The 27,529-nt window shown below is 45.6% G+C and overlaps 1 protein-coding gene across 1 annotated transcript in view; it reads right to left on the bottom strand.

Moving 5' to 3' along the window:
* The window catches only part of LOC122805293 (atypical kinase COQ8A, mitochondrial-like), a 740,997-nt gene that overhangs the window by 180,879 nt on the left and 532,589 nt on the right, over positions 1-27,529 (bottom strand). The window lies entirely within an intron of this gene.

Raw genomic sequence — 27,529 nt, 5'->3', positions numbered from 1 at the left:
TTAATCTCATCATCAGTGGAAATTGAGAAAAAGCACAGAGGAATCCAGGGGACCTATTATGGAGCAAAGCACTCCTTTAGCATCCCCTAGTAGAGGGATAAGGGAGAAAATGTTGCTGTCTTGGTGTTGGCCAGTGAAACAAAGATATCATAGCAAGTTTTACCCCAGTGTCTCAACAGCTTCCAAGCACCAATGGACAGAGGGACTACTTGTAGGGCATCAGACACTTTGTTCACCGAAGGGTTGGCCTTTCTTAGAATATGGCTACCTATCAGAAAGCAGTATGACAAATTAACCCATTTCCACACTCTTGTGGCAGGCAACTTCAAATCCCTCCATGTTTGCAGATGTATGAAACCATTGCCATTGTGTTAACAGTGGAAGATAATTGTGCTTCTAAGCAAAAAGTTCCAGAAGGCTTGGACAGTCAGAATGACTACTGCCATCTCAAACATTCTGGCATTCTGTGCAGCTCAGGAGATGTTCAAGCGCCCTAAACCATCTGTCCATTGAAATGCATCCCCCCACCAGGGTTGGCACGTTTGCAGTAACTGCTGCTCAGAGAGGGTAAGAGAAAATGGTTGCTCTTGGTCAAGTTTTGAAGATGCAGCCACCATTGGAGGTGTGCCTTGCATACTTTGGAAATCCAAATGTGACAGACTACTTGATCACAAACCTGAGACTACTGAACTTGTGACGTCCAATTTAACAGCAACATGTGTAGTCTGGCACATAGTACCAAGGGGGTGGAGGCTGCCATGAGACCAAAAATGCTAAGGCAAAGATGACTTGAAATGTTCTGAGAGTTTAAGACGATGGAAACCTCGGATATTTGTGTCTTGGGGGAGATTCAATGACTGCACCCAGTTTGAATCATCTGCAAACTTGGTCAGCTAAAGGCCTTTGACATCCAGTCCTGACCTCACAGAAGTAAGTAGATGCTACACAGGAGTGACCATAGCACTAAGCCCTGAGGCACCCCAACAGCAACTGGCCTTTTTTGTGGAGGAAGACTCCCTTATTCTAACTTCTTAGGTCTTGTCTGCAAGCCAGCAGGCTATCCAGTAAATGATGTAGGAGTTTACAACAAGTTTAGTGAGCTTTTCTACAATGCCTGAGTGGGGTACAGCGTCAAATGCCTTGGCCAGTTGAAGTAGGCAGTGTGCATTATTTTGCCCTTACCCATTGCTTTAGTGACTTTCTCAAAAATGTCCACCAGGCTGAGTAAGCAAGACCTGCCCTTTATTTACCTATGTCATCATTTAGAATATCAGTGATTTTTCTCTCCATAGCTTTGCATATCAGTCTAGTCAGGCTTATGGGTCAATAATTCCCCAGGATCCATGGATGGCCCGTCCTTGTGCAGCTGAATAACTGTTGCAGTCCTCCATTCATTTGGCATGAAGACTGTTTGGAGGCTGTAGTTAAATAGTGTTTCTAGTGGTCCCAGTAGTTCATGTTTCATGCTATTAAAGAAGCATCCTGAGATATTATCGGGACCGAGTACCTGGTCTCTAGTGAAAGACAGGGGAGTTACAGACGACGGTATTTCTTCAGGGGAACTGTAGTGATATTTGTCAGCCAGGAGGTCTGACGTCTTCCCAGCTCTGTACTGGTAGCACCATTTACAATTAATTTGGAACACTGCTGTATATTGCTTTTGAGGTTCCAGACAAAGCTAAAGAAAGCTTTGTGATTGCATTTGGCCAGGAGGCTAATTTTATCTCAGATTTGACTTTGGTAGGCTTCACTAGCCCCTAGAGTTGCTTACTTAGGTTGAAGTTTTTTTTTTTTTTTACTTTGCTGGGAATTGCACCTTCCTAATTTTTTTCCATGAATTTCTTTTTGTTATGCAACCTACTGATGTTAAGATTCCAGCACGGTGGCTTGTTTATTTAGCTGATCCTATGCTTAATCAGAGTAGATACAGATGTCTCTAAGCAGCTGTTAATATGATTATACAGGGTTTCTAAGAACAATTTCATACAGGCAATGGTGTTCTCAGGGTATGGGGGGTGTCGACATTTTGCTAGTGCATCACTTAGTAGTAGGAAATGTGGCTAGAATAATTCCAAAGAGTTCCAGGGTTAGCCAGAGACAATTTTATAGTCTGACTCTTGACTAGGGATGACATTACATTATAGAGGGTGCAACATTCCACCATGTTCCTGAGGACCAGGTCAAGGATGTTTGCACCCCTGGTGGGCATACAGACCAACTGCTCAAAGGTGTTTGCATTTACAAAGTCCACGGAACTTTGAGTCAAGTGTGCTTCCCAGTTTATACTGGGGTAGTCAAAGCTTCTCATGAGTACAGTGGTTAGACTGAATGGGGAAGAATCTCTTCAGTGCACTTAAGAATATATTATGGTTTGTTTGAGTCATAAAGGAAAACAAGAAGTCATGTACTCACCATAATGTTCGATGTATGTAGTCCATCTCGCCTCACATTCTTACCCGTGGGTTCGGAGCAGAATGTCGGCTCCGACTCGGCCAAACTTTTTTTAGCTCAAAGTCTTTCTATTGGCTGGGCTAAGATGGTATCCCATGCTGCACTGCTGTCTATCCCCAGATCTAGTTTGCTGCGAGCACCAGCACTCATTCTCCATGCATAACACCACCCAAGGAAAGGAAGAACAAACCAAGAATGAAGGGAGCTCTGAAACCAGACCCAACCTCCAGATCCTCCAGGATGGGGGAAGGAGGGGGGGTAAGTAAGAATGTGAGGCGAGATGGACTACATACATCGAACGTTATGGTGAGTACATAACTTCTTGATGTTATGTAGCCCAATCTCGCCTACATTCTTACCCGTGGGACAGCATCCCCAGCACCTAAATCCTGGGAGGCTCAGTGGAAAATACTCCTGAGCACTGTAGAACCAAAGGAAGACCTGCCCCTAGGTACCACATCCACCTTTTAATGAGTAATAAAGGTGAGAGGAGATGGCCAAGTAGCCGCAGCACAAATATCATCTATAGACAATCTGGCCTGAAAAGCTGTAGATACAGACAGAGTAGAGTGAGACTTCACCCGGAACGGTAAATCTTTACCCCGAGAAATAAATGAAAGAAATATAACTGGAAATCAACCTGGACAATGTGACTTTGGAGACAGGAGACCCAATTCTGTTTTCCGAAAAGGAAAAACAACTGATCAGACTTTGAGGTCTTTTGTTCTGTGCAAATAAAAACGTAATTGTCTGTGCACATCCCAACTGATGAAATTTGAATTCTGCCTTGTTTGAGAACTGGGAAAAAAACAATGGCAATTCAATAAATTGGTTAAGGTTACCGACTGACAACACATTGGGAAGAAAAGAGGGGTTTGGTCTGAGAGAAACCCTGTCCTTATGAAAAATCAAATAAGGGGGTTTGATTGATAAAGCTTGAAGCTCCGAAAAGCGACCGGCTGACGTGATGGCTACTAAAAAGGCAGTCTTCCAAGTTAAGAATTTTAAATTGCAAGTGGCTGCAGGCTCAAAGGGGGGTGAAGTAAGACCCTGTAGAACAAAGTTTAAGTCCCAAGGCATAACAGGTTCCGATACCGGAGGACGAAGTAACAAAGTGCCCTTCAGGAAAGCCTTACAGAGTCTATGTGCCATCAGGCTAGGCTCGTCTGCGACATGAAAGGTAGAAATCGCCGCCAATTAGACTTTAATGGTTGCGGCCGCTGAACCCTGGTTAAAGAGCATAGACAAGAACTCCAATACAGACGAAATTGGAGCTGTGTAAGGGTCAATCTTTTTGGCATGCGCCCAGATTGAAAACCTCTTCCAATTGCTGTAATAAATATTCCTGGTCGAGGGCTTATGAGAGGAAGATAAAATATGAACCACCTCAGGCGAAAAATGATGAAGCCTAACTAATGACGGACGTGGAGTAACCAGGCTGTCAACCGGAGGGTCCGAAGAGAGGGATGGAGGTGCCCTGACATGTGTGTCAGTAAGTCTGGTTGTGGGTCCAGAATCCAAGGAGCGTCCATGAGATAGGGATGGAGAAAGGGGAGCCAAATTTGATGAGGCCAGTGTGGGGCAATCAGAATCATTCTGCTTCCCAAGGACTGCGCTTTCTGAATAACCTTTGACAGCAAGGGGACCGGAGGGAAGGCTTATAGTACACTGGAGGGCCAATCGTGGACTAGAGCGTCTCTGGGTGACTCTCCCTGAGGGGGGATCAATGTGAAGTAGCTGCTGCATTTGGCATTGAGGGGGCTGGCAAAAAAGTTGCAGCAAGGCTGACCCCACCTGCGGAAGATCTGTTCCGCAACTTGACAGTTCAGGGACCACTCGTAAGGCATCAGAATAGCTCTGCTTAGCCTGTCTGCGATCACATTGGACTTCCCCAGAATGTGCGTTGCCACCAGAAAACCTTGGGAAGACACTGCCCACTGCCACACTCGCATGGCCTCTCTGCAAAGGGGATAAGACTTGGTTCCTCCGTGTTTGTTCAGTTACCACACCACTGACATATTGTCTGAGTGGATTGCAATAGTCCCGAGAGGAAGAAAACTTTGAAATGCTTGCAACGCTAGTAGCACAGCTCTCATCTCCAGAACACTGATATGCAGATGCATCTCGTGCTCTTGCCACGTGCCTTGGACTGTCCTGCCTAGATAATGCCCCCCCACCCCATGTTGGAGGCATCCGTGGTCACCGTGGCAACCGGGGGCGCAGGAACAAAGGGCTTTCCCGCTTTCAGGTTGTCTGTGCGAAGCCACCAACTGAGATCCTGTTTGCACCTGTCTGTGAGTAGAATAGGGTGAAGAAGTGGAAGATGTTGAAGAAACCACTGGGCAAACAGTAGCCACTGAAGGAGCCTCATATGTAACCTTGCCAGAGGGACTAACATAATCGTAGCAGCCATTGTCCCCAACAGTTGGAGGACCCATCTTGCCTTTGCTCTTCTCAGAGGGAGCAAGGCTTGAACTTGTTGTTGTCGGACTCTGATTCTTTTCTGTGGTAGAAATGCCCGCATGAGGACGGTGTCTAGTTCGGCGCCTATAAAAGTGACATGCTGTGAGGGCAACAAGGCAGATTTTTCCCAGTTCAATGTGATGCCCAACTGTTGACATAGGTTGATAGCAGCGTCCCTGGTCTGAAGTAGTAGATGCCTGGTGGTGGCAGTAAGGAGCCAATTGTCCAGATATGGAAACACTTGGAATCCCTGATGTCTCAAGTGAACAGTCACCACTGCCATGCATTTGGTAAACACCCTGGGGGCTGTGGTGAGACCAAAGGGCAGGGCTCGAAACTGAAAATGACTGGATCCCAGTCGGAAGCGTAGGTGACTTCTGGATGCCCTGTCCATCTTTATGTGGTAGTAAGCATCCTTCAGGTCGATGGAGCACATCCACACTTCTTTTCCCAACAATGGGAGAATAGACTACAATGTAACCATTTGGAACTTGGACTTTTGCACATGGATGTTCAATTGATTGAGATCCAATATGGGTCTCAGGTACCCTGTCCTCTTCGGCACCAAAAAGAATCTGGAGTAAGTCCCTAATCCGATCTGGTCTGAGGGGACATGTTGGATGGCTCCTTTTTCTAGCAGCTTTGAAACTTCTGAAGCTGCGTAATCCCTTTGACTAGGTGGAACATCCGAAATTTTCTTGATTGGAGGGGGATTTGACGAGAAGGAGATGACATATCCTCCGGAAATTATTTGTAGAACCCATTGGTCCTGGGTGATGTCTTGCCAGGCCTCCAGGTATAATGAGATTCGACCCCTGACTGGCTCTGGAAACACACAGTCAGGCCTCTCATCAGGAGCGGTGGTAGGGAGAACCACGAAAGGAATCGTGGTCTCCCGAGTTGCGGGGGCCTCCTCTGCCCCTAGGGCGGTGTCTCCCTGAATAACCACCCCCTCCCCTGCCTCTGGAGGGGGGCTCACCTTGTGCACCGGGAAGAAAAACCTCTGTGATTTCTTGAACCACATTTTGCCACCCCTCTGGGCCTTGGGATAAGGTCTAGGGGGAAGGGAAAAATGGACTCCTACGACAGACAGAGTTTTTCCCTCCTGCTCGCACCTTGTGAGAGTGTCTTTCACCTTGGTTCCGAACAAAGAGGAACCATCAAAAGGGGCGTCGGTGAATGAAGACTTGAAGGCCTCCGCGAAATGACAAAGGCACATCCAGGCCTGCCTCCTAAGAGCAACTCCTGAACTTGCTGCACTACTCACTCCTTCGGCTGCATAGGAGATTAGCCTCATGGAGGAAATTGCAATGGAATTGAGGGTAGACATCTGAGCGTTGACCGTCTGGGCCACCGCCTCAGAAACGTTACCCGTGAGAGTATCTCCAAGCTCCTTGAGGAGATATCTCTGGAGCCATGTAAAGTGTGATAAATAATTTAGTGACCATAAGGTAAAGGTCGCTGAAGAAAAAGTATGCTTCCCGTACCGGTCCATGGTCCTAGACTCCTTATTAGGAGGATGGATGGTGGAAGAAGTCTCTGCTAATATCTTCTGAGTGGCAGCTGCCACCATCATGGCATCCACAGGGACTCCCTTGGACAGAAATTCCTTATCAGGAGGAGCAGACAAAAATTTATTGGGTCTCCTGGGGACTGGTTCCACAGAGTTAGTGGTTTCCCACACCCTTCGACAAACCAAATCCAGAAGCTCGGAGGGTGGAGATACTCAGGAGGCGGAGGGCTGAGCACCAAAGGCCTTCAGGAAGACAGACTCCTCCTCCTCGGAGGGGGCTTTGGATGGCCAGTCACCTCTTTGTTTCAAAATCTCTGGGATGTCAGTGAAAGAAACATCGTCAGAGGATGTCAGAGAAAGAAACATCCTCAGAGGATGACTTGGGGGACCCCCCTCAGATTCCTTGAGGTTGGTGTCTGATGCGAGAGACTCATCCTGGGAATCCAAGCACTTCCTCTTGCACGTCTTCTTTCTTGGTGGCTCCTCAGGCAAAAACTCTGAGGGGCCCTCAGAAATGTGGGGACCACTCATGGGGGTACCCTGAGGCCTTTGGGCTCTGCTGTCTAGAGATAGATGGCAATCAATCAGAGACCTACACGGTGTAGTAGGGGACAGAATGACCGACCCTCATGATGCTGCTGACGACCTGGCCAGCTCGCTCCGCATGGCCTCGACGGCTGGTCCCCCTGAGTCTGAAGAACGACCAGCCTCCGAAGCCACGACAGGAGTCAAACTTCCCCGTGCCGAAGCACAGAGAGGGAGACTAGGAGCCTAGGAGCAGAGAGGTGTCCTGAAGCCTCTCCCTCGGGTCCGACCGAAGAATCCAGAGTCCTGAACCCCGTGGATGGCGCCAGCGGGGTCGGAGCCGATGTCGCCACCGATAAGCCAGGAGGGGCTGCCGGAACCGACCTAGGAACATCACATGGAGCCGAGCACTCTGGCTCCGAAAGCTGAGGTGTGCTCGGAGGAAGTATTGAAGCAGGTTGAGGGACCGGCTCCAGAGCGGACTGGGTCGGAGCAGAGAACAATTTTGCCAGAACCGGTGACTGAAGGAGTCTCTGCACCACTCTATCGACGTCCACATCTGATAAGGTCCTGGAGGATCTGGAGGATAGAGAAGGAGATCGAGACGTCCTCTCTGAAGGAGACCTGCGAGGAGGGGATACTGGCCTAATGCTAGGCGATCAGCTCCGAACAGGTTCCAAGAAGATTGGAGCCGAAGCAGGTTCCATAACAACTGACACTTCCTGCGGCCCCGAGGATGTCGAAGCAGACTTTGCTATTTTCTTCGGTGGCTCTGAGGAGAATGATGGAGCCAGAGATCTCTTTTTTGATTTAGAGGATTTTGCTTTAGAGCTGGAAGCACTCTCCAGACCCTCCTCGAAGGAGGGTTTCGGAAGTCCCTTTAAATTCAATTTATTCTTCCTTTCCTGAAGAACACCGCGGACTAAAGGTATGACAGAAGCTGCACGACTCCTGGAGATGAATCGCTCCCAGACAATACACACACACACACAGACACACACACACACACAGACACACACACACACACACACACACACACACACACACACACACACACACACACACACACACACACACACACACACAGAGTGTCCATCGGTAATGGACATTTTATAACTGCACCTAGCGCATTTCTTGAAGCCCGGGGGCTTGTGCTCCTTAGTATCTTTGGACATAGTTAACCAACAATAAAAAAGCACCAACAACAATTAACCACTGAATAAATGGACCAACGGTCAAACAGTCACAAGGCGGGAAAAAGCCTACAACAAACAAAATACCACAAGATCCCTAAGTTAAATGATCCTTAGACACAAACACAAGGGGGAAAGGACTAATATATCTAATTTAAATGTTTTTTAGTCCTGGTAAACTTTTATGACACAAGGAAAGCAAGGGGACAGACTTGGTCCTCTAACTGAAAATGGGCCTAGCCCGTTGGAAACAGCTAGTGGGATACCACAGAAAAAATTATCAAAAACACAACTTTTCCACAAGACAAGACAAGAACACAGAATAGCCATTAAAATAGCTTTTTTTTTTTTTTTGGCAACAAATTTCTCTGATAAGGAAGAAAAAGGGTACTTAGCCACAGCCAACAGCGAGACCATGTCAGAGCTACACGAGCGGCAAATGAGATCTGGGGATAGAGAGCAGTGCAGCACGGGATACCATCTTAGCCCAGCCAATAGAAAGACTTCGAGCTAAAAACGTTTGGCCGAGTCGGAGCAGACATTCGGCTCTGAACCCACGGGTAAGAATGTAGGCGAGATTGGACTATATAACATTATATAATTTGGAAGGATATGGCATGGGACTTTGTCTAAAGTAATTGGAACATGGAGAAGCTGAAATGCATCATACTGACAAGCCCAGCCTTGACGTGCGTTTTTCTTTTTTAAATGTAGATGGAGACTGTGGAAAGCATTGTAGTCCTACAATGCCGGGGTGCACTCTGAAACTTTAAACAATGTTTCAGTAACTGCACAGAAGTCTACATATTTTAGGGTGAGAAGAGCTTGTAGGGAATGAATTTCTTGTTTAGACTCCTGGCATGAAGTAGTAACACCTTCAGATTTTCCTTGGCTGGTTTAGCTATGTTGACAGGTTTACATCCGGTCCAGTGTTCAGTGTTCGTAACATTCTGTAGGGATGTGCGTGCAAGACGCAGCGAAAGAATGTAAGATGCTGGGAGGACCTTGCACAGTTCAATGATGTCAAGAAAGTGGAAAGTGAGAATGCAGACAATCTCCCTTGCAGCAATCATGAGTCTGAGCCATTGGCAAAACAAGGAGTTAGGTGTCTAGATAATGTAAGATGTTTTCTCCCTGTAGCTTATGATGGGCTGCCACTAGTAACAGTTTAAAATGACGAAAGTATATAAAAATTTGGATTTACAGTAACTCTAAGTCTGAGGTTGACACTTCCAAAAAATTCCCTTTCCTCTTAGGTGCAGCAATCTTGCAGTTATGTATCAGTTTGGGGTGGCATGAACAAGTCCCAAGATGAAATCAAACTCTGTACTGTGGGAGATGCAAGAAGCCACTCATCCAGGTAACAGAAGTTGTTGGAACCCTGTAGCTGGCCAGGCACCAAGACTGAAAAAAAAAAAAAAAAAAAAAAAAAATATATATATATATATATATATATATATATATATATATATATATATATATATATATATATAAGATGTGCACTTAATGAACACCCCGAGGGCTATAGTGAGACTAAACGGCAGTGCCCTGAACTGAAAAATGACCGTCGTCCTATTAAGAAGCAAAGGAAACTTCTTGGACTCTTTGGCAATCATGACATGCAAATTTACATCTTGAAAGACTAAAGCATGTCCTACCTCCTTTTGAATAGACAAGGAATGATGGACTGCAATGTCAGCATCCAAAAGGGCTCATTTATGACATGCTGGATTATGCCAGTCAGGTCAAATATGGGCCTGAGGTCCTTTGTTATTTTTGGTACTAAAAAGGACATAGTAAAAAGCATGCTCTTTCCAATTATTTGGGACCTCTTTTTAGTAGCAAGCTCTGGAACACTAGCTTTGTCACTGTTCTTTGAGTAGGTAGTGTTGGGGAGCAGCAGGGATTGCTGTCTACGTGAGGACAGGAAGAAAATGGTACAGCCCCCGGATACTGTATCTGTCATCTACTTGTCATTTGTGATGGCCTTCCATGCCAAAAGCTCTGTACTTCCTCAGGAGTGGAGACTGCAGGCAAAGTCACAGGGATTTCAGAGCTTCCCTCAAGAGGTAGGACTATGAGATCTCTTGTTATTCTGTTGAAAGTGATCTGTTGTTATTGTTATGACCATTCTGAATGTTATTACATCCCCTGTAGTGCTTCGCAGAACCACGGAAGTTTATCTGTTGAGGAGTGTGGGAAAATTAATTGGCAAGGTGATGGATTAATTCCAGAAAATTAGCAAAGTACACCTCATCCTCAGAAAGTATTGCCTTCATTCTCTTGTTTTACAAGCTCATCTTTTATAGACAGTCTGAAGAACATGGTACTGTAAAATAGGGCATTCATAAGTTGTCAGACTCAGAGATAGGCAAGATGCTGAATATATGACTTGTGCCAGTCATTCTTGGTGAACCGTCCACTGCATAGTGCACTAACCGAACATTCTGATTAGCTCATACCTCTCAAGTGTACCTTATTATGAGGAACGTACCTCATTTGGGGTCTTAAAAAGTTCATGTTCCTCAAAGTTCCACATTGAAAGGGTCTGTCACACATTCAGTGTTAGTAATTGTTTAAGTGAAATCCATAGTAAAATGAAATGAATCATATTAATTCATTAAAAGATCTGTAAAAAGCACAACACCACTCACAAGCCACAAAACCTCCTTTTAATGTTGCACACAGTTAATCGCAATAGTAAAAACGACAATGCATTAGAATGCAGTAAAACCACAATCCAAGTTAATAGCTTTCACTCAGGTAAATCCCAAGCTTCATTAGAACATAGAATACTGTTAACCATCTTTATACAAATTCAAAAAAATCCAACCAATAGTTTAACCTCATGCATATTAATTAGGTTAAGTCAATAGTAAAATTCTCTCATTAACAACCTCATCCTCTAATAGCTATACCTGTTAAAACAGTAATAATATATGTTACCATTACCACTTTATTCTAGTTGAAAGTATATAAAGTTAGTAATTGTAATTATACATTTTATTCTATTCTTAAAACATTTTTCTTGCCCAACTAAATTTATTTATCTATTTTAAGAGTATAATAAAATGTGTAATTACAATTGCTAACTACTGACAACCTAATTAATATGCATGAGGTTAAACTATTGGTTGGATTTTTTTGAACTTGTATAAAAATGGTTAACAGTTAGTATTCTGTGTCCTGATGAAGCTTGGGATTTACCTGAGTGAAAGTGCTCAACTTGGATTGTGGTTTTACTGCATTTTAATGCATTGTCGTTTTTACTATTGCGATTAACTGTGTGCAACATTAAAAGGAGGTTTTGTGGCTCGTGAGTGGTGGTGTGCTTTTTACAGTCACGTTTTGTACTTTTGCTGGTTTCATTAAAAGATCTCCTTTATAAGTAAAGTCAGCATATTTTAACCACCCTATGACCTTCCTCAATGAAGTTTAGTAAGCCATTAGTATGTGTTTCACATTTTGGCCATTTGTTCCACATTATGAGGGCTTGTGTTCCTCATTTTGGAGACAGAAGGTTGAGAGCTATGGATTAGCTAGAGAGATGAAAGTTGCAAGTTAGGACTGTCACTTAACTGTGTGAGCCAAACCCTGTAACTCCTTCAGAATACAAGCAAATTGATCTGACTGCTCTCCCTAAAACAGTATCATGTAGAATAGTTAAACACTCTCAAGTAGAACACAGAAGATAAAAACGTCTTCTTTCCTAATCTGCTTTCCTGTTTGATAGAATAACGACCTTGGACTGTGGCATGGATGCTTTAAGTACAGCTGAAACAATTACAGAATCCATCAGGTTTTGCAACCAGCTTGGCCAGCCCTTGGGTGATCAAAGGATCCTGTTGGGTTGTTTCAGTAGAGGTGCTACCGCATCAAGATTCTTCCATGCATTTTTTTCACTTCAACCTGACTATGCTGTCAGCTGAGGGAACCACCCAAGAAGATAACTGGAAGGCCTCAACTATGATATGGTCCAATACAGGAGTGTACTGGGTTCACTTTGCATTAGTCTTGTAGAGTTGAAATATATCCCCAAACTTGAGGACATAGGGAGTAAAGAGGTAGAATGCCTACAAGTCACAATATAAATACCACATGACAGACTCCGCAGGGGAGTAAATACAATTCCTCTACATGCAGCCATGTCTCCTTGTCTTGGGTGTGTGTGGAGCCTAAAAAGGAGGAAGACAGGAGGCCAAACATAACTTGGCCATCCTGCCAAGAACCCCCAGATCCCCCTGTCCTGAGACAGAAGGAGGCCACTGCAGACATAGCAGGAAATGGTCTCATGTGAACCAAAGTATGAAAGGTCGCCCATGCAAGGCTTGCATCATGGGCACTGGTCCCAACCAAAGTCACATGAGATAAAAGCAGTCAACTCTAAGGAATAAATGCTAACCAAAGATGACCACAAGATCAAGGACAAAAGGCTTGGCCCTATGAATTGGACTGAGCCAACATTAAGGCTGTAGGAGGCATAGATGCCTCAGTCACTGTTGGAACCCTTGATGTTCATGGGACACTTAACATGAAATGTAGGAGGTCCAAAGTCATCCCTAAGAGACTGACCCTTAATGCTGACATCAATGTTGGTCAACACCAGAGCAATCGAAGCTGAAGCCATTTTTCTAGGAGGTAACATCACTGTCAAGAACAATATCAACAGGTCAAAAGATGGTCAAACAGACAACGGGGTTCAAACAAGGCCGAATTTAGAAAAGTCAGAAGCATTGCCATAAAAATTAGGCAGCAAAAATACTCTTCAGGCCTCAATGTCACTGGAGGAAGTCAACTGGGACCAGATCTTCTGACTCACGACAAATGTCTGCCACACTTTACAGTCTCTCTGGACAGAGACGGACCTAAATCCAAGAGATGCTGAAGAAGAGGGCCAGATGGTCTGAAGTTCTGGCTCAGATGCAAACAGAGTTATGCAGTCTGAATGAGGGGCGACTATGGGCATTCTTTTCAAAGGGACCTGTTCCTTGGACATGTTTGACAAAGTAAATCATCAGAAACCTTCTGACCAACATCAACATTATTTAAGCCTTGCTAGCAACATCTTTTTTAACTGGCAACATTCTTTTGGGGGATCAGGATAAGGTTTAAAGCCCAACAGATTCAAGGAAGATAACCTCAACTTTTCCAAATTCTATTTTTTTCCTTCATCTAATTACTATAAGGATACAGTTGTCAACAAAGCAGAGCTCCTGCATTTCCTTTGAGAATATACCAGTATTTATAAGTGATTTCCATGTACTCCTGAAACGAGTATACTTGTCAGTCTTTTCAAAGTCTCATTTCTGAAGTCCTGGTACATATGCATGCCTAAAACTAAGGCAAGAAAGTGGCATCTACAAACTAAAATGGTTTGCTAAGAATGCATAATAAAATGGTCAGCATGGCATACAAACACAGTTGGCGTTACTAACGAGTGTTTGAAAAAAGTTATGAAAATTTGAAATATTTTCTACAATAACATTAATAATGCAAATATTGAGTGTTACTGTCATGATGGAGGTGGTGTTTACAAGCAATGGTTGTTAGTAAGAAAATAGCATTACAGATGCTGGGTAGTGTGAAGATGTTTTGAGATAAAAACATTTTGTAAAGCAATTATAACCATTAGCTATATTTTCATAACTGCATTAACTTCACAATAGTCATGTGACCTACAACCAAACTACTGGTGTCACCTATGCAGAACACCAAGGCACCCATTGATGCTTGCCACCTTACATACATGGTTTGTAGATTAATACTGATTTATAAACACTAAGAAAATATTACAAGCATAACTTACTCAGAATCTGCAGTAACAGAAAACATCAGTATACTAACTCCTCTTCACATACATCACTGGAAAGCTCTTGCTCAGCTGAACAATTTTTCCACTGGTACCTTGGGTCTATCTTTCACATTTAGAGACGCATACTACTTGATTGTTAACAGCAGCAGTTTTTAGCACATGACAAGTACCTTTTCTTTCATAAATCTGCACTATAAAATCAGCATCTACTGGCGGGCCTTTGACAGTGTGTGAAGCTAACTTGTCTACATAAGAGATTTCACATATTTCCAGTAAAGGACTTTGATAAAAAACTCTCAGGAAGTAAGTGCTCATTAACACTCCATCAATCACTTATACTAACTGCTGCTCTCTTTAACATAGGGACATAGGAATAATAATAGGTAAGTGATCAGAGACCATAACATGCTATTTAAAAGCTACCACGGCAACTAAAACGGTTTCTCTACATTTTCCACTAAGTCAATACACTGCACACTTAATATTCACAAAATGATATATTATTGCACATTGGATAGTTTTCTTTTCTTTTCTTCTGAAACACTGTTTACACTGTGTACTTTTTTTAATTTACTGCCTTTTCTTACTACAAACAGAGAATATGATTCCTGCAAATTTATACCTTTATGTGTAAACAAATGTGATAACTTTTTGTAAACCCTTTCACTAGCTGTCATTATTGTTCTTGAGCTTGTCTCCTTGGGTCTCCACTGAATAGGGTGTACTTCTTGCCCAGCCAGACTTTCCTGGTAAACAGATGAAAATAAATACGTGGTTTCCTGGCTTAGAAGGCTGCAGTAAGCAACGGGATCAATTAATCTCCTTCTGCACAGGATCAAATGAGAAGAACGGACAGCTTGAAGGAGGTACAAATGCTGTAGTCCTCCTTGAAAGGAGACGCATTCTTAACCTACGGAGGATCTTAGCATATACGTTTTTAAAAAAGGACTCCTGCTTCTTCGACATATTTCCAATAATAAAGCACTACCAGCTAATATTAATGGTAAAGTGAAAAAAAAGGCAGAGAACACCCAGCACCTATAGAACAGGAGGATAAAAAGAAGTTATGTACTCACCATAACGTTCCATCTGAGTAGGTAACGTCATTTGCAGCAACCTGTGGGTATTGGATCCGAATCGGATCCGAGCCGGCAGCTTTATTCAGCTAAGATCCGAGCTCCAAGCTCCTCCCCTTACCCATAACCCCCTGCCATCCCTCTCTGTCCTCAGATCGAGTTTGCTATAGTATCATAGAATACTACAAAAAGTACAGTTTTGTACCTACCATAAATGTAGATGTCCGAACAGGATAGCATCTGCAGTCCTTACAAATGGGGTTGTCCTGTCGTCAGGCAGCCCTTCGGTCGGCCGGATTCCAAAGTCTGGGTCTGGCCTCGGCTGGTGTCGCACTTCACCCGACGTCATCACTGTAGGTCTTCGGGTATAAAGGCATCAGCCGACGCCATTTTCCTCAGTGTTTCTTGCCCCAGATGCCAGTTGCCCTCTTGGATAGCTAAATTTTTGGATAAATGCCACTGTTTCCAAAGAGTAGAAGGCAAACACAAAAATAAGCATGTATGTACATATATACAAACAAATACACCATAGAATTCCCAGCTAGCTATTAGGAGGGTAAATACCCTAGGAGTACCACAGAGGGAGGGGGGGTGGGTAATCCTGACTGCAGTTGCTATCCTGTTGGGACATCTACATTTATGGTAGGTACAAAACTGTACTATGTCCTTCAAGGATGCATCTGCAGTCCTCTAAATGGGTAGAATACCATAGCCAAACTAGGGAGGAGGAAGAGAAATTATGGTAGTTAGGATCCTTGCAAAACAGCAGTGGCAAACCCTGCTCGGGATCTAGAGTATAGAGGTAAGTTATAATGCTTGGCAAATGTATGCAGGAGGTCCAAGTAGCAGCCTCTATAATGTCCTTGGTAGCCACTCCTCGTAAGAAAGCTGTGGTAGTGGCTGTAGCCCTTGTAGAATGAGGCCTTATGTTCTGTGAATTTGCTTTTCATGGTAGGAGTAACAGAATGGTATGCAATTTCCTATCCACTTGGAGATTGTCTGTTTGGAAATTGCTTTTCCTTCCTTCCTGTTGCATATGCTACTAGTAGCTGGTCAGTTTTCTATTGCCCTTGGTTCTGTCCAGGTAGTGGCGCATTGTCTATGTACATCAAGGTATGCAGCAGTCTTTCCCCTGTTCTGTGGATTGGAAAGAAGGTAGGTAGGTGGATTGCCTGGTTTAGAGACACTCTGGATACCACCTTAGGCATAAATGTAGGATTAGTTCTCATGGACACTCTATCTTGATGGAAGATTAGGAAGGGTTGTACTGCCATTAAAGCCTGTAGTTCCGAAACCCTTCTTGCTGAGCACCAGCAGTAATTGCCATGGGAAAGCAGTTTTCCAGGATAGGTGTTGTAGATCTGCTGTTGCTGCTGGTTCGAATGGAGGGAGTGTTAATTTTTCTAGCACAAAGTTCAAGTCCCATGCTGGTAATGGTGGTTTCCTAGGAGGTTTTACATTATTAATTCCTCTCAGAAACTGCCTGAGTAGAGGGTGTGAGAAGACAGGTGGATCGAAGCTGTATTCTGCAGAAATAGCTGATGCATGTATCTTGATGGAGGAATAGGACAGGCCTGTATGGAGGAGCTCTGCCAAATACTCCAGGATGTTGGCAATATCTACCTTTGACACATCTTTCCCTCTTTCAGTACTCCAAATGACAAACCTTTTCCATTTTCCCGCATAGTTCCTTCTTGTTGAAGGTCTGCGGGCCTCAAGGATAATGTCTTTAACCCTTTGGGATAAATCTGGGTTAGTTGCTGTTATGTAATGTTCCAGGCAGTCAGTTGCAGAGTTTTCAGGTTTGGATGCAGGATGTTGTAATTAAGCTCTGAGTTAACATCAAAGGAATCAGGGGTAGTGTCCACGTTTCCCCCCCGAGACATGCTTCTCAGTAATGGATACCAATGTTGTCTTGGCCAATTTGGAGCTATCAGAATTATCCTTGGACGTTCCTTTTTGATTTACAGTAGTACCTTGTGCATCAAAGGAAGAGGTGGAAATGCATATGCTGTCAGGCCTTTCCAACTGAAGGATAGAGAGTCCACCTTCCAAGCAAGTGGGTGGTATGTCCTTGTGCAGAATTTCTTGAGCTGGTGATTGAGTGGGGATGCGAATAGGTCTATTTGTGGCATTCCCATTTCTTGTGATGGCCTTGAAGATGTCCAGTGTAGCCTCCATTCGTGAGCATCCGAGGTAGTTCTGCTTAACATGTCTGCTAGGATGTTTTCTTTTCGGTACAAATATTGCCTGTAACTGAATGTTGTAACTCAGAGCCATATTCCATAGGTCCAGAGCCATTCGGCATAGGGGGTATGAATGAGAGCCTCCCTGTTTGTTGATGTACCACATGACTGTGGTGTTGTCTGTCCTTATCATCAATTGGCCTTCTTTGAGGAATGGTTTGAAATTCTGGATTGCTAGTTTTACTGCCAGCATTTCTTTTTGATTTATGTGTAGGTGCAGCTGATCTGGAGTCCATAAGCCTTGAATGCACTTGTCCAGCATGTGGGCCCCAACCCGAGGTCTGAGGCGTCCGTTGTGATGGTTTGGCTTGGTTGAATGCTGTGGAAGGACAAACCTGGTTTGACTGGCATGCCCGGCTCCTACCTGGGTTTGACTGGCATGCACCTTCATAGGAACTCTTGTTTCAGGCATGGGATTAGTGGTATTTCGGTTTCTAGGCTGTGTCTGTGTTGAGAACATAAATTCTTTAGGTACCACTGTAGCTTTCTCATATGCAGTCTGGCATGGGGGACCAGGATTATGCAGGATGCCATGAAGCCCAAGGCCTGCAGTACTTTCCTTGCTGTTAGTTTGTTCTGCTTTGTTAATGCCAAAGTAAGAGGAAGTTGTTCTTGTTTTCTGCAGTTAGGAATGCCATCTGTTTTACTGTGTCCAATTCTACCCAAGAATGTTCTTGTTTGGGATGGTATCAGTCTTGACTTTAAAATGACTGTGTATCCCAGGGCCTGTAGTAAAAAAATGACGGTTTGTAAGTCTTGTGCCAGCATGTTTATGTTGTCCGGTTGTATCAGGCACTCGTCCAGGTATGGATAAATTCGTGAAAATTCCCTGAAGCCTGCAGTGGCGATTAATGATGCCAGGCATTTTAGTGAACACTCTGGGCACAGTAGATAAGCCAAGGGCAATGCTGAAAATTGATAATGCTCTGATCCCTGCAAAGAAATCTGGGGGCATCTTCTGCAATATGGTCGTATGGGGACGTGCAGGTATGCCTCCTTGAGATCTAGAGTTACCAGCCAATACTCCTTGCCCAGCATGGGAAGAAGTTGCTGTAGGGTCAGCATTTTGAATTTTGAAACAATGATGAATGTGTTTAAAGCGGACAGGTCGAGAATAGGTCTCCAACTTTTCTCTTTTCTTGGTACTAGGAAGAGTCTGGAGTAAAATCCCTTGCCCTGTTCTGTTCTGTAGGTGGTACCCCTTTCCACAGCTCTCATCTTTGTTAATTGAGCTATTTGTTTTAGAGCTTCTGCCTTTTGATTTGGTGGCAGGTTTGGCATTCCTCTTTTAATTGGTAAGGTGTAAGTGGAGTGAAACCTGTAGCCTTGTGTCAAGTATAGTTTGCAAAATCCACTTGTCTCTTGTAATATAGTGCCAGTTTAGTTTTTGAAAATAAGGCTAACTTTCCGCCTAAGGGTGCTGCTATTTGTTCCCTGGTAGGTGTCAGAGCCAAGTCACTGTGATTGTCCTGTTGCAGTGGTAGTGGTTGTATCTGTGCCTCGTTGGTTTATTGCCTTGCCACTGTAGGCACCTCCTCTGGATTGATTTCTGCCTCTTGAGCCTATTCCTGCCTCTCTGAGTTTTAGAGTTTTAGAGTCTGGAAAGGACCAATTTTGGAAGGCCAGTTCCTGCTAAACCTTGGGGCTGAACCTGTAACAAATCTTTAACTGTTTGTACAGATTTTGCCTTCTCTTCCATTTTCTTCATTACCTGTTGGGCAGGAGAACCAAATAGACTGACCTTATCCATAGGAGCATCTAATAGCTTTGCTTTTAACATGATCCGGCAAGACCAGTTTATTCAGACATGCATGCATTCTTATAACTGTGCCAGTCATGGCTGATCTAAATGAAGCCTCCAGAGCACCATAGCCACATTTAAAGAATGGTTACTAACCTGCTGAATGTTATTCACCATTTCTAGAACATATTTCTTATCTAAGGAATCATCAGAGGACAGTTTTTTAGTTAACTGATCAAGCATAAACTCTTGGTATTGGATCATATGAAACTGACAGTTCAAAGCTCTAGCTGAGAGTAGCAGAGGTGTATACTTTTACCCCATCTCTCTAAGGACCTGGATTCTCTTTCAGAAGGGAGAGGGTTTTAGCTGAGGTGAAGCTACTGCCTTAGGGCCCTGGGAGATAGTCTCAGGATCTGCAAAGGAGCCTTGTATAAGTGGTGGTGAGTGTCGGGACCCTGTAAAACCTATCGGGCTTAGCAGGGGCTGGAGGTAAAGTATCAGGAGCAGTGCAAGCATCATTAAATGCATCATCCACAACAGGAAGAACTGGAGGTATAGCTAAAGGCCTATGTTGGTAGTGTAAAAGGTCCTAAGCCTTTTTTCTTGAATCTGAGAAATCTTGACCCTGCCATTGGAATTGCTCTCATGGCATGTAAGGTTTCCCAAAGAAAATTCCTCTGGTGGAGAGGCAGAAGGAATCGATTCTTCTGCATCGGGTCTTCATAAGTAGAAAAGGAGCCTCTGGATGGTCTGTATTGTCTGTATCATCAGAAGAGTCATCTGAGGACACTGGCTCAGGGGGCTCTGCTCTAGGTCTCTTTCTGGAGGTTGAGAGGCCCTGTCTGGGTGAGATTGGGATCCCTTATTAAAGAGATGAGATCCTCTGCCAGAGTAAGCATTTGGGAACTGGAACTGGGCGTGAGAGGGGGAGCTTAGGCACAGACTTAGATTTGGCTCTTTAGCCCTGGCAAAGGCCTTTATAGACATGGCTGCAGGAGGCCTAGCACACGTGCTGGAATAGAGACATCCAAAGGGATGGTGTCCGATAATTCTTGAGAAACCACAGTAGTAGGCAAAACTTCAAGCCGTTTCAACTAGGGTTGAAGGGGCCCGGTAGTAGTCATGAATTGCTGAAGATTGACCCGTTTCGGTTTCGGCGAAACAGAGACACTCGCGGCTTGCTTAACGTGGTTTTCGCGAACCCGAGGGACCTTGAGTGTCGGTCCTTCTCTTTGCGTTTCTTACCAATTTGAGTAGTCGGAGGATCCGGCGGCATAATGTGCAAAATCTGAGCGCGAAAACTGTTCAGCAAACTCCGACCAGCGCCTAAGTGTTCGGTAGGTTGAAGGAAGCACAGGCTAAACAAGCTGCTACCGCCGTGGTCTGGGCCTAAACAAGGTAAGCAGTAAGGTGGAAATCTTTATGAGGTATTTGTTTCCCACAAGTTAAACAGTTATTCACTTTTTTCTGACATCGGCTGAGGCAAGAAAGGGGTACTTAGCTTTTAGAAGTCTTGAGTAGTATTGGTAGAAGTAATCTCTGGATCTGACCGACCGGCACTTGCGAACAGCTTCTGCCGGCAAGAAAGACTGAGGAAAATGGCGTCGGCTGATGCCTTTATACCCGAAGACCTACAGTGATGACGTTGGGTGAAGTGCGACACCAGCAGAGGCCAGACCCAGACTTTGGAATCCGGCCGACCGAAGGGCTGCCTGACGACAGGACAACCCCATTTGTAAGGACTGCAGATGCATCCTTGAAGGACATCAAAGGATCAGCTAAACATCCTAACCTGATGTCATCTGGAAAAGGAAGCACAAAGATCCTAAAAGGACGAACTACAGGTTAGGGGAGGGGGGTTGGTTGCTGACAAATGAAGTTACCTACTCAGATGGAACGTTATGGTGAGTACATAACTTCTTTATCTGAAGTAGTTAACTTCATTTGTTCATCAACCTGTGGGACAGAGTCCCCAGCTACCAAAAACTTGGGAGGTCCTCATGGAAGAATATTCTGGAGCACTGCAGAGCCAAAGGAAGCCCTCCCTCTGGAAATTAGATCCAACTTGTAATGGGTAATAAAAGTATGGGATGAAGCCCAAGTGGCTGCTGAACAAATGTCATCCAAGGACACTCTGGACCAAAAAGCAGCAGAAGTAGAAATCGATCGAGTAGAATGGGCATGAACTCCTACAGGTTCAGGTCGGCCAGAACTCTTATATTCGAGAAGTATACATTGGGAAATCCATCTGGACAATGTAGCTTTTAACACAGGTTTACCCAAAAAGGGTTTAGCAAAGGATACAAGGAGTTGCTCAGATTTCCTATGTTCAGCAGTCCTGTGTAAGTAGTACCTCAATTGTCTGTGCACTTCCAAACAATGTAATTTGTATTCACCTTTGTTATGATAATTTGGGAAAAAAAAACGGTAAATTGATATATTGATTAATGTTGGACTCTGAGGCAACTTTAGGCAAAAAGGAGGGATTGGTCCTGAGGGAAACTCTGTCTTTATGAAAGACCAGGTATGGAGGTTTGGCACAAAGGGCTTGAAGCTCCGAAACCCTTCTAGCCGAAGTGATAGCAATGAGAAAGGTTGTTTTCCAAGATAAATATTTTAGATCCACCGAAGCTGCAGGTTCAAAGGGTGGGCCAGTAAGAACCTGGAGAACAAGGGTTAAATCCTACGGAGGGACTGCATCCTTAACAGGAGGCCTTAACAAGAAAGTACCTTTTAAGAAGGTCTTGCAGATCTTAGAAGAAGCTAAAGGACCGAAATCACTTCCCACATTAAAGTGGGAAATCGCTGCTAAATGGACTTTGACCATAGAGGAGCTGGCACCTTGGTCAAATAAATATGACAAAAAAATCTAATACAGTTGGTATAGGGGCTGTAAAGGGATACAAATTTCTATGTTCCCCCCAGATCGAAAAACATTTCCATTTGCTCTTACAGACCTTCCTAGTAGAAGGTTTATGAGCGGCTACTAAAATAGCCTTAACAGAAGAGGAGATACCGGGAGTCCTAGCTATTATTGGAACTGGATCAACCAAGCTGTGAGCTTGAGATTGTCAACCCTAGGGGGTGAGATATCAGATCCGGAGTGGGATCCAAAATCCATGGAGGATTCACTCGATGAGACAATAGGCAAGGGAACCAAGTTTGACGAGGCCAGAATGGGGCTATGAGGATCACTTTGCTCCCCAACCGATGAGCTTTCTTAAAGAATTTTACCATCAGAGGAAGAGGCAGATAAGCATAAAGTAGACCGGATGGCCAAACATGCACTAGAGCGTCTCTGGGAGATTCCCCTGGTGGGCGAAGTACTCGATCACAGCAAGGTTGACTCCACTTGAGGAAGATTTGCTTCGCTACTCTCTGGTTCAGAGACCGCTCGTATGGTGAGAGGATGGTCCGACTCAGCCTGTCTGCCAAAATGTTCGACCGACCCGGGATGTGCGTTGCTATGAGAAAGCGGTTGGTGGCTACCGCCCATTCCCAAACTCTCATGGCCTTTCAACAAAGCGGATAGGATCTGGTTCCCCCCTATTTGTTGATATACCAGACTACTGACATATTGTCTGTTTGAATTGCAAATGTCACTAAGGGAAGAAGGGCCTGGAGTGCTTGCGACGCTAAAAGCACCGCCCTCATCTCTAGGACATTGATGTGCAACAAGGTCTCGAGTGGGTCCACGAGCCTTGGACGGTTCTGCACATGCAGTGCCCCCCCACCTGAGGCGAGAAGCATCCGTGGTCACCGTGGCTTGGGGTGGGGACATTGAGAAGGGGCACCCTTCCCGGAGATCCGAGGACTGGATCCACCAGAGTAGGGATTTCCTGCAAACCTTGCTGAGGGGGATAGATGCACTTAGCGGATGTTGCAGGATGGACCATTGAACCTGCAAGGTCCATTGTAGGACCCTCATGTTTAGATGAGCTAGAGGTGACAGACTGATGGCCGCAGCCATGGAACCTAGCGCCCTCAGGACCAATTCTGCTGTAGGAGCCGAGGATTGTAGGAGGGCCAGCACGTGGAGTGTCAAAGTTCGAAGCCTGTCCGGAGTTAGGAAGAACCTCAACAGGTTTGTGTCTAACCTGGCCCCTATGAAATCCAAGATTTGAGTTGGTTGAAGGGAGATTCCCAGATGAGAGGCCAAGTGAAGGAAGTAATTCCTGGCTGAACTTAGTAGATGCCTGGTGGGGGCGGTCAGGAGCCAGTCGTCTAGGTACGGAAAGACCTGTATTCCCTGACGCCTCAGGTGGGCAGCTACAACTGCCACAACTTTGGTGAACACCCTGGGGGCTGTGGTGAGACCAAAGGGGAGGACCCTGAACGGATAGTGTCTGGCTCCCAGCCGGAAGCGGAGAAACCTTCTGGATCATCTGTCCATCAAAATGTGGTAGTACGCATCCTTGAGGTCTATAGAGCACATCAAGTCGTTCTCCTGCAGGATTGGGAGAAAGGATTGAATGGTGACCATCCAGAACTTTTCTTTGGCAACCGACAAGTTTAGAGTGGACAGGTCGAGGATTGGTCTCAATTCCCCCGTCTTTTTTGTCACCAGAAAGAACCTGGAGTAAAAGCCTGATCCGGATTGATCTTGGGGGATGGGCTGGATTGCTCTTTTTTCTAGCAGCTGCTTTATTTCTGTGGCTGCTGCCTCCCTTTGATTGGGTGGGACATCGGGGAGGCTCCGGGGTCTGAGAGAGAGATTCAGAAAGGGGATAGTGTAACCTCTGGATAGGATTCGAAAAACCCAGTGATCCATTGTAATGGACTCCTAAACTGCTAAGTGCATCGAGAAACGCCCCCTGACTGCCTCCAGAGTGGAGCAGTCGGGTCACCCCTCAGGGCTGCTGTGCGGGCCGAACCGAAAAGGGTTCTCTTGACCCGAAATTCTTCGGTCCCCCTCTGCCTCTGGGCCGGCGTCCACCCTTTCCTCCTCTGCCTCTGAAAGACAAGGGGGTCCGGAGCGAAACGGGACTGCTGAGATTTCCGGAACCACGTCTTCTTTTGACCCCTTTGGTTCCTGGAGAAGGACCTCTGGGGAGCAGAGAAGCGGATCCCGACGGCAGACGTCTTCCTGTCCTTCTCGCTCTCTGGACCAGCGTGTCGCAGATGGACTTGCCAAACAGCGAAGAGCCGTCAAAAGGGGCATTTGCGAAGGAAGCCTTAAAGGGTTCCGCAAAGTCGCAGAGACAGAGCCAAGCATGCCGTCATAAGACAATGCCCTATCCGCTAGCTCTAGCGGCTCCTTCCGTAGCATGGGAAAGAAGCCGCATAGAAGTGTTCGAAATGGACTTAAGAGTGGCCATTCGAGCTGAAAATGTTTTCTTATCCTCGGCCGACATGGACTCTGGGGGTGACCCAGCACATTCCTTGATGAGATCCCGCTGGAGTCATATCACATGTGCCATATAGTTCAGCGACCTTACGGAGAAGGTAGCTGAAGCGAACATCCGCTTCCCTAGGTGGTCCATTGTCTGAGACTCCTTGTCGGGAGGATGGACTGAGGAACTCTCCTGGGCTAGTTCCTTCTTGGTGGCAGCCGCCACCAACATGGCATCTACCTCAGCACCCTTGCTCCAAACCATCCTATCTGTAGGTGGACTGATGATTTTGTCTGGTCTCTTTGGTATGGGCTCCACAATGTCCGGTTCCTTCCATGCCCTGATAGTGATCAGAACTACCAGGGGATCGGCAGGAGGGGACACCCAAGAGGTAGATGGGCCTGCGTCAAACACCTCCAGAAACACAGACGCATCGGGGGAACGTTTTTGGGCTGACCACCCTCTGTCTGAAGCATTTCCATAATGTCTCCAAAGGAGACGTCCTCGGGGGGTGACCTTGGGGAACCTTCCCCTTCCTCCAAGTCTGTGCCCTCTCTGTCAGGGGCTCGGGTGAGTCCAAGTGCCTCCTCTTGCACATACGTTTGTGAGGAACGTCCTCGGGGGGAGGGGGGGCTGTCCGAAGATGACTCACCAACCACATCCTATTCCTCTAAGGGAACCATCTGGGACGTAGGTGCAGGCTGTCCCTGGGGCCGGATGATGGAAGGTAGGCCCATCTGAGAAGGAGTGGAGGGTAGAACCGTAGCAGGAGCCTGGAATCCCTAATCCCTCGACAAGACCCTCTCCACAACATTGAACGCCGAAGGGGAACTGCTCTCTCCAGGACCAGAGAGCAGTCCCCTCGGATCCGAGGCGTGGACCGGAGCTGGTGCCAATGCAATCGGATCCGAAGGGCCAGTATGCTCCGACCGAGACGGAGCCGAAGACACACTGACTCCTCCGGATCCGAAGCTCAGCAAACGGCTCCGAGAGCTCGGATCCAAAAAGGGACCCGACAAACTCCAGGGTGCAGTCGGAGCCGAAGTAGGGTGTACTATCTGCGCCGAGCCTCCCCCGGCTCCGATGTTATCTAGATCAGACGGCTCCAAACCCAGAAGTGGGTCGGAGAAGGAGCAATCGGGTGAAAAATGGGGTTGAGCTCCCCCCCCGGAGGGGGGGGGGGCAGGAGCACTCCCATCTGTAGTTGGGCCTGGAGAAACCTACGCATCATACGGTCCATATATGCATCGGACAAACTTCGAGTAGATCTAGACGAGGCCACCGAAGCTGGCCTGGAGTGCCACCTCGATGACCTCGAAGGCGACCGGGTCTCCTCCTCCGGCTCCAGGGGAAAAAGAGGAGAATGAAGCCGGGAAGGAGAAGGCCCGGACGTCCTAGGAGAGGCTGTTTAGACGGCGGAGCCGAGGAGGAAGATTCGGCCAGCCGCTTGTGGTGTTTCTCTCTCCTTTTCTCCCTCCTAGATTCCCTCTCCTCCTGAGCCAAGGTGGGAGGGTGAGTCCCGGCCAATGGAGCAGGGATGGAAGGCGGGACAGCCGCAGTCGCAGCCGGTGTTGCGAGGGAGAAGAGGATGAAGCCGAATACAGGGGCAGAAGTCCCGCCAGAATCAGCTTCGACCTCCTGTCCCTCAAAGCCCTGGGGTTGAAGGCTGCACAAACTGTGCAGCCCGAGGAGAGATGGTCAACCCCAAGGCAGATAACACACAGAGTGTGGCCATCCGCTGGGGATAGCTTATGGCCACATTCGGTGCATTTGGAAAAAATTGCTTTCGGGGCCTCAGACATGGCAACAAAAGATAGGCCCAACCCGCATACACACCTTCACACACAGGGGGAGGGGGGTGAGACTAAACTAACTAAAAGACAGAAAAAAAAATTACTAACAAGTTTAGCAATTTAAGAGAAAAGGGGAAACAACACTCACTCGTCTATCGATTAAACTAAAAACTAGGTCAAAAAGTAAATTTTTGATATAAACTCACGAAGCCCTATGCTTGTAAACTCGTTCTAGATGCTTGAAAAAGCCGCGGCAAACGAGATCTGAGGACAGAGAGGGATGGCAGGGGGTTATGGGTAAGGGGGAGGAGCTTGGAGCTCAGATCTTAGCTGAATAAAGCTGCCGGCTCGGATCCGATTCAGATCTGATACCCACAGGTTGATGAACAAATGAAGTTAACTACTTCAGATTGCACTGTTTTACTTGCATCTACAACAAAATAGTGCCAACAAGGGAGGAGAAGACTGTCTGAATAAACGCATAAACTGACAGTAAAATGTCAGAAAATACGAAAAGAATGACCTGACTTGATATGAAGACAAAAAGAACTGATAAGCAGAGAAACAGGATCAAATTTTACTATAACTCTCAACAGCAGTCTGAGGTCATTTAGCAAAGGAATAACTTTGATGTGCAACTAAAGAGATCTGAAAAGGGTTTCTTAGTTAATGAGGATTATGGGTAATGGGGACATCCTAAGACATCTGGGAAAATTTCTGTAAGTCAGGCTAAACCTTGCTGTTTTTAGCTAAAATGGTGACTGGGGTGAATGCATGAATGAGAGCACAGGACCTAAAGGCAGAAGAGAAGGAAGCAAATGCCACTGCAACATGATGAGCAGAGGCAGCTTGTTGCAATAAGTGGAGCTTCAAATACACTTTCCTTCTTAAGACTGGATCTTTTAAACTCCCTACAAACTCACTTTGGCACGTTGCGCTCTTCTAAACAATACACACACTCCTTGTACCTACTGATAAGAGTGATTCTTTCCCTGCAGGAACACTTGTGGGATGATTAACCTGCCATCACAGAAACCAAGGACGAAAGCACAAAAATGAACTAGCAGGAGATACAAATTTGAGCTAGCAAATCCATTAAAAAGAATGAGAACAGTTTTCATTTTCCACCCTAAAAGAACAGCTTAGCACAGTGCGAGAGTAGAGACAAAAGGAAATGGTTTGAGGAAAGCATAATCCCTAACAGGGTGGAACTTTACAAAAGTAATACCACCAACAGAAAGCTTACTCAGACTTTCTTTTCCAAGAGCACTATAGCAGCCTAGGGCCACTCCCCTCATACAGGACAAAAAAGTGACAACAAAGATCGAATGTTAAAAAAAGAAAAATGTCTTACAGAAAAAAGTTTTATTAAATTTCCCA

This window comes from Protopterus annectens, chromosome 6.part1 (genome assembly GCF_019279795.1).
Source record: "Protopterus annectens isolate FY-2018-M chromosome 6.part1, PAN1.0, whole genome shotgun sequence".
Classification (NCBI taxonomy): domain Eukaryota; kingdom Metazoa; phylum Chordata; order Ceratodontiformes; family Protopteridae; genus Protopterus; species Protopterus annectens.
The sequence above is the reverse complement of the archived record's forward strand: the minus strand, read 5'-3'. Positions and strand labels throughout refer to the sequence as shown.